The sequence below is a fragment of the Lissotriton vulgaris genome, chromosome 1_2, assembly GCF_964263255.1.
Source record: "Lissotriton vulgaris chromosome 1_2, aLisVul1.2, whole genome shotgun sequence".
NCBI classification, from domain to species: domain Eukaryota; kingdom Metazoa; phylum Chordata; class Amphibia; order Caudata; family Salamandridae; genus Lissotriton; species Lissotriton vulgaris.
Genome location: NC_141686.1, coordinates 118,085,546 through 118,098,103, shown reverse-complemented (window position 1 = coordinate 118,098,103; position 12,558 = coordinate 118,085,546).

Sequence of the window (12,558 nt, the reverse complement as noted above, 5' to 3'; positions counted from 1 at the left end):
GTCAGGTCACACCTCTACTAAAGAAACCAGCAGCCGACCCCTCTGATCTCAACAACTACCGTCCCATCACCAATATCCCCACTCTCGCCAAACTGCTGGAAAAATGCGCACAACTACAATTGACTAAACACATTGAGCAATTCGATCTCCTCAACCCTCACCAGTCAGGCTTCCGAGCAGGACACAGCACAGAAACTGCTATGACTCACATAATTGACGACGCACTTCAAATGCTAGACCAAAATGACACCTGCCTCCTCATCCTTCTTGATCTCTCCTCCGCATTCGACACCGTTAAACATGAGAATCTACTAGAACTACTAAACACAAGAATGGGCTTATCTGGAACTGTCCTCAAATGGTTCACTTCCTTTCTCCGCAACAGGTCGCAGAAATTCAAGAGCAACAACCTGATGTCCATGCCAGTACCTGTAACGCTAGGCGTCCCCCAAGGATCCTCTCTATCCCCAACTTTGTTCAACCTAGTCATGGAACCTCTCACCACCTTGCTACAAGCATCCAATGTACACTTTCACATGTATGCCGATGACACCCAACTTTACCTCAAACTGCAATCACCCAATGACATCCTGCTCCTGAACTCAACGATCAGATGCACCCAATCCTGGCTTGCCGACAATCACCTCAAACTCAATGCCCTGAAAACAGAGTTCCTTCTGATCTCACCTCCAGCGAAGATATCCACCACTCAACATTGGCTTAAACTCCTAACCGCTCTCAATGTCCAACCCACCATCGTGGACTCAGCAAAATCTTTAGGCATAACACTCGACACCAATCTCAACATGCAGCAACATATCAGCAAAGCAACAAAGGGAGCGAACTTCCAGATCAATACTCTGAGGAAACTTAAACCCTACCTCCCAGCCAAAGACTTCCAAACTGCGGTGCAAGCACTAGTCATCCCACGAATTGAATACGGCAGCACCGCCCTCTGCGGACTCCCACTAACTACAACCGCACCACTAAAAGCATCTCTAAATGCTGCAGCGAGACTCATCACTGGGTCAAAAAAGCACTCCCACATTACCCCTGACTTGAAATCCCTGAATTGGTTGCCGTTTGAAGCCAGAAAACATCTGAAAATCGCCTGCATGACACACAAGGCGGTACACCTAAACTCACCCGGCTACCTTGCTCAGAAACTGACAATCTCTGGGGGAATCAGAAACACGAGAGGCGCAAACAATCTTCTGCTGAAACCTCGAAGATTCCGGATGGAAAAAACATACAAGCGCTCTTTCTCAGGAATGGCGCCTAGGATTTGGAACTCACTCCCTCCCGAAACCAGGCTTATCTCCTCCACTACACTCTTCAAAAAAGAAGTAAAAGCTATCCTCATGGCTAAATTCACTTGTACTACTATCTCGAACCCTATTAACACCCTGCAATGATCTGTATTACTTGCTTGACCCCCTTATCTATTTGTACGAGTTGTCTTATCACCCACTTGATTGCTTTGCAGTCACCCATTTGTATTATTTGTACTGTATGATCTACTGATTTACTTATTTGACTTTGTTCCCTCATTTACCCTTCTGTACTGTGTGAACTATTGATTTACCTATTTGACTTTGTTCCCTCATGTACCCGTCTATGTAAAGCGCTCTGATATCTGCGAAGATCTTGTTCGCGCTATATAAAACTCTGAAAATAAAATAAATAAATAAATCCTTTGATGGATTGGAAGTTGAAAACCATCCAGTTCACATCGGAGCATTGTGTGTCCGAATGTTTTCAGGAAGACGGGGCTTCACATACGTTATCCTTGGCACAGGTGTTCCAGGTGGCAACAGCAGCAGAAAAAGAGGTGGCGTTGCCTGTGGAATACCATCAGTATCGAACAGTTTTCAGTAAAGTGGAGGCTGAAAAGCTTCCACCTCATCGCGACTATGACTGCCGGATAGATTTGGTGGAAGGCTCCAAGATACCTACTTGCAGGGTTTATGCGCTGTCTGATTCTGAGACGAGATATTTAAAAGAGTATTTAGAACATCTGTGCTCGTTGGGGTTCATCAGACCATCGCGTTCCCCAGCGGCATCGCCTCTTTTCTTTATCTCCAAAGCCAACGGTGAGCTGCGTGCTTGTATTGATTTCAGGCAGCTGAATAAGATCACTATTAAAAACCGTTATCCTCTTCCACTCATACCCGTTCTGCTAGACCAGGTGAAAGAGGCCAACATTTACACCCGGTTGGACCTGCGAGGAGCTTATCACTTGGTACGGATTCAGGCCGGAGATGAGTGGAAGACGGCGTTTAAGACGCGCTTCGGGTTGTATGAGTATTTGGTGATGCCGTTCGGGCTATGCAACGCCCATGCGGCGTTTCAATTCTTTCTTAATGATATCATGAAGGAGTACATAGACCGCTTTGTTGTCATCTATATCGATGATATCCTGATTTATTCAGAATCCCCATCTCAGCACGTTAGTCAGGTTATGTTGATTCTCCAAAGACTACAGGAACACTGCTTATACTGTAAACTCAGCAAGTGCGAGTTCGGAGTGACTGAAGTGGAGTTTTTGGGTGTGAACTTGAATCCCCAGGGTTTTCGGATGGCAGATCGGAAAGTAAAGGCAGTACAGGAATGGCCCATTCCGAGGTGTGTGAAGGATGTGCAATGCTTCCTAGGGTTCTCCAATTACTATCGGAGATTCATTGCCCATTTCTCGCAGCTAGCCTCTCCAGTAACCCGGTTGTTGAGGAAGTGTGTTACCTTCTGCTGGACCTCTGAAGCGGGAGAAGCATTTGAACAGCTCAAAAAGGCCTTCTTTTCTGCACCTATTTTGAGACACCCACAATCTGATGTTCCATTTGTAGTGGAAGCTGATGCATCGGACATAGCCATAGGGGCGGTTCTGTCGCAAAGGGACAAACTCACTGGTCAGCTGCACCCTGTTGCCTTTTTGTCTAAAAAACTGAATCCTGCAGAGGTAAACTATACAGTGGCGGAAAAAGAACTTCTGGCAGTGAAGAGGGCTTTTCAAGAGTGGAGACCTTACTTGTGGGGGGGACAACATCCTGTCACGGTGTTCTCTGACCACCGAAACCTGCAATTTATGAAGACTGCTAGGCACCTTTCACAACGGCAAATGCGTTGGATGTTGTTCTTCGCGGAGTACGATTTTACTATCACTTTTCGTCCCGGGGCAGACAACAAGAAAGCGGACTCGTTGTCCCGTCTAATGGATTCTGAAGCATCGTCAAAGGGTGAGCAGTTGTCGATTCTACCTCCCGAGAGGGTGGTGTGTGCTACTACAGTTGAGATGTTCATTGAAGCAGTACGGAAACAACGCTCTGTATCTCAATGGCAGGTGTGGGCTGGGAAAGAAATGCAACGCACTCTGAAACATGGATTGCCACTGCGGAACAACGCCTTGTTTCTTCCCACGCATGAATTGCGTTTGATGGCCTTTAATTGGTGTCATAACGCCATGATTGCTGGTCATCCGGGACACCAGAAGACCATCCAGGCGTTACAAAGACAGTTCTGGTGGAAGGGAATGATGAAAGACGTAAAAACATGGATTGATCAGTGTGAGACATGTGCAAGAGCAAAGAGCGAACAAACCAGGAGTAAGGGGTTGCTGATGCCACTACCTACCCCCTCTAGACCCTGGCAAGTGATAAGCATGGATTTCGTGCTGGGACTACCGATGGATAAAGGTTGTGATGCCATCTTGGTTGTGGTGGATAGCCTGACCAAAATGGGACATTTCATTCCATGTCGAAATCTCCCTACAGCGGCTCAAACAGCGCAGTTGTTGTTGACACAAGTAGTAAGGTTGCACGGAATCCCCAAAGTCATCATTTCGGATCGTGGGCCGCAGTTTGTTGCAAGATTCTGGCATACATGGTGTAAGGCGCTACAAGTGACATATGCCTTGTCTACGAGTTTCCATCCCCAGTCCGATGGCCAAACGGAGAGGCTGAACCAAACTCTCAAAAAATATCTGAGATGCTACGCAGAAGAGGCTAAAGACTCATGGGTATCCTTGTTGTGGCTGGCCGAATTGTCCTACAACAATGCCTGGCATAGTTCTACGGGAGAATCTCCGTTTCGTACCAACACGGGTTATCATGCGGACACTTTGCCTGTTACTATTCCTAGTGAGGTGCAAAACCATCCTACCGTTGCTGCCCGGATGAAGGCATTGTTGAAGATTCATCGCCAGGTACAACAGCACTTGGAAAAGGTCAAGGACACGTATAAGAAGTGGGAAGATCGGCATCGCCAGAAGAGTCCAGACTATCAGGTGGGGGATAAGGTGTGGCTGTCGACAAAAAACATTCGTTTTCGCTACCGCAGCATCTTCCACCCTCGATTCATTGGCCCATATGAAATACTGCGGGTGGTGAATCCAGTGGCGTACAAACTAAAGCTGCCAGCCTCCTTACGGATACATCCGGTATTCCATTGCAGTTTACTGAAGCCAGCCAAAACGGGACGACGTCAAGAGGTCCCTCCGGTGATGAGAGACGGCCAGCTGGAGTTTGAGGTGCGGCGTATCCTGGATTCAAAATACCAGAAAGGGAAGCTGTGGTATTTAATCTCGTGGAAGGGATACACTTCGGAGGATGACTCCTGGGAACCATGTACAGAAGTGCATGCCCCTCTTGCGGTTCGAAGGTTCTATGCCCAGAATCTGGGGAAGCCTGGGGCTAGAAGGCGCCGTTGAGGAGGGCATACTGTCAGGAATTGCGTATTTGCGCCTACAGAACTACAACTCCCATAATGCCAAACGGGTGGAGAACTGATTCTATATATACAGAGTGACCACTAGGGGGCTTTGTAAGTGATTACTCTTTTGAACCTGTGAGTGTTGGTGTCGAGTTCTACGTTTTGGGAACTGCTTTCCAGGATCAAAGACTATTGAACATTTGGAGTTTTTGCCGTAACCTTTCCGCGAGCGGCTGCCGCGGGAAAGGAGTCGAGGAACGGTAAAGAACTTGGTTTTGTGAACAAGGACTGCGGAGGGCGTTTCTTTGTCCTGTCTTACCCGTTCGCGTGCGGCTGCCGCGAGGGAAGATTGATCGTGGTTGGAGCTTGTTTCAGGAACCGTTTGGATTTGAGTTACCTGGGGATTAAACGAAAGAGACTGGTTAGGGTTTGTTTTCTTCCGCAAGCAATCAACGCAAGGAAGAACGACCATTGGAGGATTACAAACCAAAGAACTCTGACTGGTATTTACCTCGGTAACGAACTGGTAGGCCTCTACGGAGGAATCTTTTTGTTCGTGTCCATTTTTGTTAGTGTTCCCTTTATAGTTGGGCCCAACTAGGAATACTGTTTTTGTGTGCTACATTTTTGGTCCTTGAGGAACTTGGTTCGATGTCTAGAAGCCATTTCCCTTTATTATTTCGGGACTGGCATTTTCCCTTCCTACACATTACTTGCTGGGTTACTGGAGAGAACTATTTTCAATCAAAGGGAAGATTAAGATGGGTATGTGTGTGGTATGAGAGCATCATTTCTGAATACTAATGTGTGTTCGAATTATTGGTAATCAGTGGTTTTCTTGCAGGCAGCACTGGTCTATAGAGAATTATCTATGGTATAGAGAGACAGAGGTCCCCTCCTGATTTATTTTGGTATGTATTGTTTCAATAGCGAGAATTGAATGAGAGTAGTTAGAACTGTTGTGATAATTCTCTCTTCTTGTCATTTCAGCTGTCCCATCCGTTCCAGTCCCCTTCCTTACCTTCCCTGATTTATCCCTCGCTTGATTACCTCTACGCTCAGTGTTATATGTTCAGTCAGAGTGTGGGGAAATCAGGAGGTGGACCCCTTTCAGCATCACCCTGATCCTGAGGCGACAAGAATCGTGACACATGCACCACTCAGTACCCCTGGTCAAAAGGCCCCAACAGCAGCCCAGAAATCGAAAAACACAGAAAAATCAGCACAATCCCATGCCATCCATGCCCCCCATGATGTTTAAATTCAAGACACCCCACAGAAAGACCAGGTTCATGCACCACTCACTACCCCTGGTCAAAAGGCCACAACAACAGCCCAAAAATCGAAAAACACAGAAAAATCAGCACAATCCCATGCCATCCATGCCCTCCATGATGTTTAAATTCAAGACACCCCACAGAAAGGCTAGGCCCATGCACCACTCACTACCCCTGGGCATAATGGTTGAAAGCTAGGCAAAATGATTGCAGGCCTAAGAACACTGCCTGCATTCAACCCCTTGCCTCCCAGCACATGGCCAGGGCCTGCCTGTACCAGCACTCAAAATGGCCCCCACCCACATGGCCTGTCCCCATGAACACCCCAGAAAATCGAAAAACAAAGAAAAATCAGCACAATCCCATGTCATCCATGCCCTCCATGATGTTTAAATTCAAGACACCCCACAGAAAGACTAGGCCCATGCACCACTCAGTACCCCTGGTCAAAAGGCCCCAACAACAGCCCAGAAATCGAAAAACACAGAAAAATCAGCACAATCCCATGCCATCCATGCCCTCCATGATGTTTAAATTCAAGACACCCCACAGAAAGACTAGGCCCATGCACCACTCAGTACCCCTGGTCAAAAGGCCTCAACAACAGCCCAAAAATCGAAAAACACAGAAAAATCAGCACAATCCCATGCCATCCATGCCCTCCATGATGTTTAAATTCAAGACACCCCACAGAAAGACTAGGCCCATGCACCACTCACTAACCCTGGTCAAAAGGCCACAACAACAGCCCAAAAATCGAAAAACACAGAAAAATCAGCACAATCCCATGCCATCCATGCCCTCCATGATGTTTAAATTCAAGACACCCCACAGAAAGACTAGGCCCATGCACCACTCACTACCCCTGGTCAATAGGCCACAACAACAGCCCAAAATTCGAAAAACACAGAAAAATCAGCACAATCCCATGCCATCCATGCCCTCCATGATGTTTAAAGTCAAGACACCCCACAGAAAGACTAGGCCCATGCACCACTCACTACCCCTGGTCAAAAGGCCCCAACAACAGCCCAAAAATCGAGAATTCCAAAATTGTAGTTGCAGCAACTGTAATGCCCCAAACAAACTTACTTGTGAAATTTCTAATCCAAAAGTGATCCAAAGAAAGTCAAAAAGGCCTCAAATCCAAATATCCAGCAGCATCCACAAAAAGTAATCCTTCCAGGTCAAGAATCCGAATGAAAGTGACCAGCACATAAAGAAAGCACTGGGGGGAGCCTGATGGACAGGAACATGAAGTTGGAGACTGAGGGGCACTTCCTTCCTCCCAACCCTCCCCCCCCCCCCCAAAATGTACTCCTTGCAAAAAAAAGTGCAGGCAAATGTCAACCTGAGGAGTTATTCTGATAAAAAATCATCATTTTCAGAAGGTTTATGCTGCTTGCTGGTGGATTTCTTGTGCAGAATTTCAAATTCTGCATTTCGTGAGTGCGAGATTGTTGCTGCCCGCCCATCTACGTGTTTGCAATTGCGAACTCTCGCGATGCGTGCTGTGCAAGGTGGCAAGCCGCGATTACGTAATCGCGGTCGCCAAACTCCCGCGGGAACCCGCAGCAAGATCCAAAATGGCGCAGCACTCGCAAAATATCGAGAAAAACAACTAGGCAAACGCTGAATGACGGTAAGTGAACGCCGCACGCCGCAATATTGTATCACCAAGAAAAAGAAACCGCTGCGTGCGAATTTGTGGATTTTCGGTAAATTCGCGAGAGTTCGCGGTTTGCGAATTTACCGAAAATCCGCAAAATCCGCGAGCGGAATGGATTTTCCGCCCATGCTTAAAACTGAGTCCCTTCCTGAACAGGTTGGTGGGGCTGTGATGGCCGCAGCTCAAACTCAAACAGATTCATGTGTTGTGAAGCCTGAAACTATGGATCACTCCACACAAAAAGAGAGCATTGAGGAGGAAGAGAAATCTCCCTTCCACCAGACTTTAGGACAGGATCAGCCTCCTCAGGGACCTGATCTTATCCTTTGTGAAGAAACTGCCCCAGAGGTAGTCAGGCCCAGCCTGGCAGAGCCTCTGATGTCAGTGGACCCTTCTAAGGTGGGACCCAGTCTGGAGCAGGTAACCTGCCCCTCTCTACCCTGCCTCAGTCAGCCCAGGGCTGTAGAGGTCAGGGAGGCCAGTGGTGGACCCCAAAGGGCCCCCTTTACAAAAGAACCCCCCAATCAGCAGATTAAGGGCACCAAAGCTATCAGTTCTAGCCAGGTAAAAATAAAACAAACTCCTGAGGGATCCCCCTTAAACTTCGTTAGGGACCTCCCACAGATGGACACTGTTGGGCACAGCCAAACCTGGGACCTAAGGGCCCCAACCCTGACCTGTTCCTCCAGTAAGCCAAACAGAGGGGCCCAGCCTCCAGCTTTAGGTAGCCAGAGGTTGACCCTGAGAGCACACTGCAACTCAGTCCTGGAAAGAAAGGCATATATGGTGGGTAGTGATTGGAGAAAGTTGAGCCCAACATTAGTGGAGCCTCACTTCAGTACTCCATCCCAACACCAGCCTTTTACTTTGCCAAAACACACCACATGTAGGGATTCTTTATGGGGGAGACCCTCAGATACCCTTAGGGTGAGGGATTGCTTAGTGGACCATGAGACAGGGGGTAACCATGCCAGTGCATGTACCTCCTCATAGGGCCACTCAGGCAATATAGGCTTACCTGGTCAACGATAGCCTTATCACCTTTCGTTTGGGGGAGGAGGGGTTGTGTAGGAAGGTGGACATCTGACTATGGTTACCCCCAACGTTTTGCCTAGTGTTTAGCTGGTTTTCGAATTAGTTGACCTGGGACCCTGCTATTCAGGACCCCAGGCCCTCTGCTCTCTCTGTTAAAATGGACTCCATGTACTCTAGGTACATACCAATTTGAACATGGATCACCTTGTGAGCCCCTGTACAGTGTACCCTAGGTACCCAGGGCATAGGTGCATCCAAGGCCGACCAGGGGCTGCAGCACGTATTGTGCCACCCCTGGCCTGGCCTTACTATTTGACGCAACTGGCTGGTAACACAGCTGGGGCAAGGTGGTGTAATCACCCTATGCTGTAGATGTAGTATACCTATATCTAAACCAAAATGGACACATGTCTGCAGCTTTCGGAACCATGTCCTTATAGCTGTTCCATGATAATGCTATACCTTATACTCTAATCCTCGCGGTTATTGCTAACTTTGACATAGCATTATCGAAACATATTGTGTAAGGTGTCATACACTTTCGAATACTACCCCCTCACCAGTTCTGGCGACGGGGGTAGCATTCCACCCTTCTAGAGGGATAAGACATGTATGTTACTGTAACCCCGGTTAAAGTTAACCCGAGCCTCAGCAAGACAAAATAGATGCTGCTGCCACAGACACAAGTCTGACCTCCTGCTGCTGGGAGTCCTTCCAGCGAGGGAGGCCTGGACAAAGGGTTTCCTGCCTGGGGAGGTGCCAGCACCACCCCAGACAGGACTTTGTGTATCCAGATAGGCAGGGCTGAAAGGAATGAGACAAGCCTGGGGCATACAAGGTGTCCCTGTGCATACCCCGGTTCAAACCAGTTGCTGGGGCACTCCAGCCCCAGCTCTGGTGCGAAACCGGACAACGGATAGGGGGTGTAACCACCCCCCTTCCTGGTCCCACCCATGGGAGGGACCTAGTCGCTATTACAGCCCCTTTAGCAGAATAAAGGTAGGAGCTGGTCCCATTCCAAATTAGATTATCCTGAACAACTTTATAAGAAGAAACTGGACTTTGATGCTCTGCTCCACAAAAGACTGAAGAAATCTCCCTGTGGCCAAGGAGTGACCAGCAGCTACAAGCAGGTGAGCGGGTCTGTTTATTCCGGTAGGGAGCATCGTCTAAACAAGAGAGTATGCCCTAACGTCCCGTTTACTGAGATGCCCACGCCCAACATAATTTGGATGGAGCCTGGCATTTCTTACTAATAGTATTACACATACACGAGGAGAAGCTACTCCTCCCTCGCCACATTGATAGAGTAGGGTATTCCCCCTCTTAGCATCCCCACACATATGGGGGTTTTCTGAATCTTGCCCTGAAAAATGTCCGGGACCTTTAAGGCCTCATAAGGACTGAAACATGTCGGCACTTCACTAGGGTCACAGGACCATAAAAATCCTAATATACCTTTATTTAATTTAATTTTTAACAACCCAATCAGACCCATGAATAAAGGGATACCAGGGATCTGATTGAGGTATTTTATGTATACCCCATTGCCTTCACTATCATAAGAGCTTCCCAACACTGTGGTTGAGCCCACCCCGACCTATAGGAGTCGGGGTGACCCGATGATGAAGCATGACACCACTAGGGTGTGTGAGGGTAACTAAAAACAATTAGGGTTGCCCCCTCCACCATACACGTAGATATGGTTAGCATATCAAACACATCCCTAGTTAGTTAGTGTTTAATCCCACATCATACGTAGGTCCCCTTCCTTTCCTATGTGTACCACCTACATTGAACTATCTGTTCTTCCAGTAGGTTGATTTTGGAGTATGTTTTTTGTTGTAGAGTATTCGCTGGGAGGACGTACTCCATATACCCTCTCAAAACCCCCTAGGTCCCCTGGATTAATTTACAGAGGCCCTTTGTTTTACACAAGGAGTGACCACCCTGCACAAGCAGGCACCATCAAGCGTCCTAGCGGTTAACTTTGTCGTCCTTCCTGCTGATACCAGACCTCAGAGCTCGACGAGACCTGGACTCCCAGACCTCTCCGACCTCTACCCACATCTGCAGCACAGCTGAGACCCGTGGGTGTGACGAGACACGTAGGACCGGCCATCTCTGAAGAAATGCACTTCGCTTTCAGCACGACCTCTGAGGCACCCTCGAGAAGGTGCTTTGGGGATTGAGAAGCCCCAGCCCCGAGCAGCTCCTACACTGAAGACCAGCCCTCCAGCATCCACGAGATCTACGTGGGGCCCTTCTGCATGATTGCTACTCGACGCGTTGTCTGGTCATTTGCCGGCTGGCTAGTGGCCTCCTAGACGACAAACCTTGAAATCTACACCGCTGGTCTGGTTGCTCCAGACTGGCCTTTGCTTCCTTCCAAAAGAGAAGCACCCTGGACCCTCCTGGTCCGCACCATATGCCATCTTCACTCGCCACGTGGGCTGCATTTGCCAAGGCCTGTTGACTCTGATCCTGGAACAGAAACCGCCGACAGCGAGAGCCTGCGTGGGACAGCTCGTGCCTCCATCCTGGTCATCGAACACACCTCCTGGTTCACGGGGCTGCAGAGTCAAGCGTCACCACTTCACCTGATTGCGACGACATAATCTGGTTCCTTCCTGGTTCCACTACGGTCACTGGCTAGTGACTTTGAACATTGTCCCCTCTGCTTTCAGGTCTCCATCTTCTTCGATACGCCCTTTGATCACTCCGGACATCTTCCTCCTGGTCGCCTGCAGCATCTTTCTGCAGGCGACTAGGAAACCCGACACACTTACACACCTATGCACCCTGCAGCCCGTGGGTGAGGTAACGACAGCATTTCGGTGCTCATAGGTAGATTGACTCTCCTAGTGTCCAGGTATCCTGTAGTTTCAGTCTCAGCCAGTCGGAACTGTCCTTACTCACCTATTTTGTAATTTTTTCATGTCCATTGACTTTGCATTGAGACCCGCGTGTGCGTTCCTCTAACCCTGCACACGCGTCCCATGGGCCTCCTGCTCCTTACCTAAGGCTAGGGTAGTGTAGCCCCAGCGATTCTACAGCCTCTGGGCATCCTCATTTCTTCTATCGTTCTACTTATACCATTTACTTAGTATATGGTTTGCCGTGCCCCTAGGGCACCATTGTAATTTGTGCGACTTATTGTATTTTTCTGAAGAGTATTGTTATGTGCTTAGCCCTCTGATCTCATAAAGAGTTCAGAGGTGTTTGTTAGTAATAAATATATTGTTTATTTTCATAACAACCTGTGTGGTGTCCTTTCATCTGTTATTCAAGGGGCTACATGTGGTAAAACAGCTGGCTTCACATGCCAAAAGAGTTTAGCCTAAAACTGCACTGTCCATGCTACCATTAGGATAGCTGGTCTATAAGGTTGACTTACAACCAATCACCACAAGGGTTGTTTGGACTGATACAAGGTGATCACTAGAACTAGACTTAGTGCTAACGCTGCTCTAGCGCTGCGCGCATATCGCTCCTTGTTTGTAGAATTTTAAAGCTTCACCTGCCTTGTTTTATGTAAATTGCGCCGAGCGCTTCGCGCTTTTAATTAGCATTCTTCTACCGCTTAGGGGGAAATAAGGGAGTCTTACCCGCACCATAATCGCCACATACCCACATTTGTGGGCTAGAAGGGATTCGGGGGCTCTGCAGCATCATCGCGCCGGTTTTGAGCGCCATCTTGGAGTGGGGAGAAGTCCTTCCACTCTCAGCGCCATCTTGGTGAGGGAGAGACACTCGCCCTGCCAGGACCCACGCATTGGAAGAGGAGGTATTATCAGTAGGACCTCCTACCTCGTTCAGGCAGACCTTGACTTAGTGCTAACGCTGCTCTAGCGCTGCGCGCATATCGCTCCT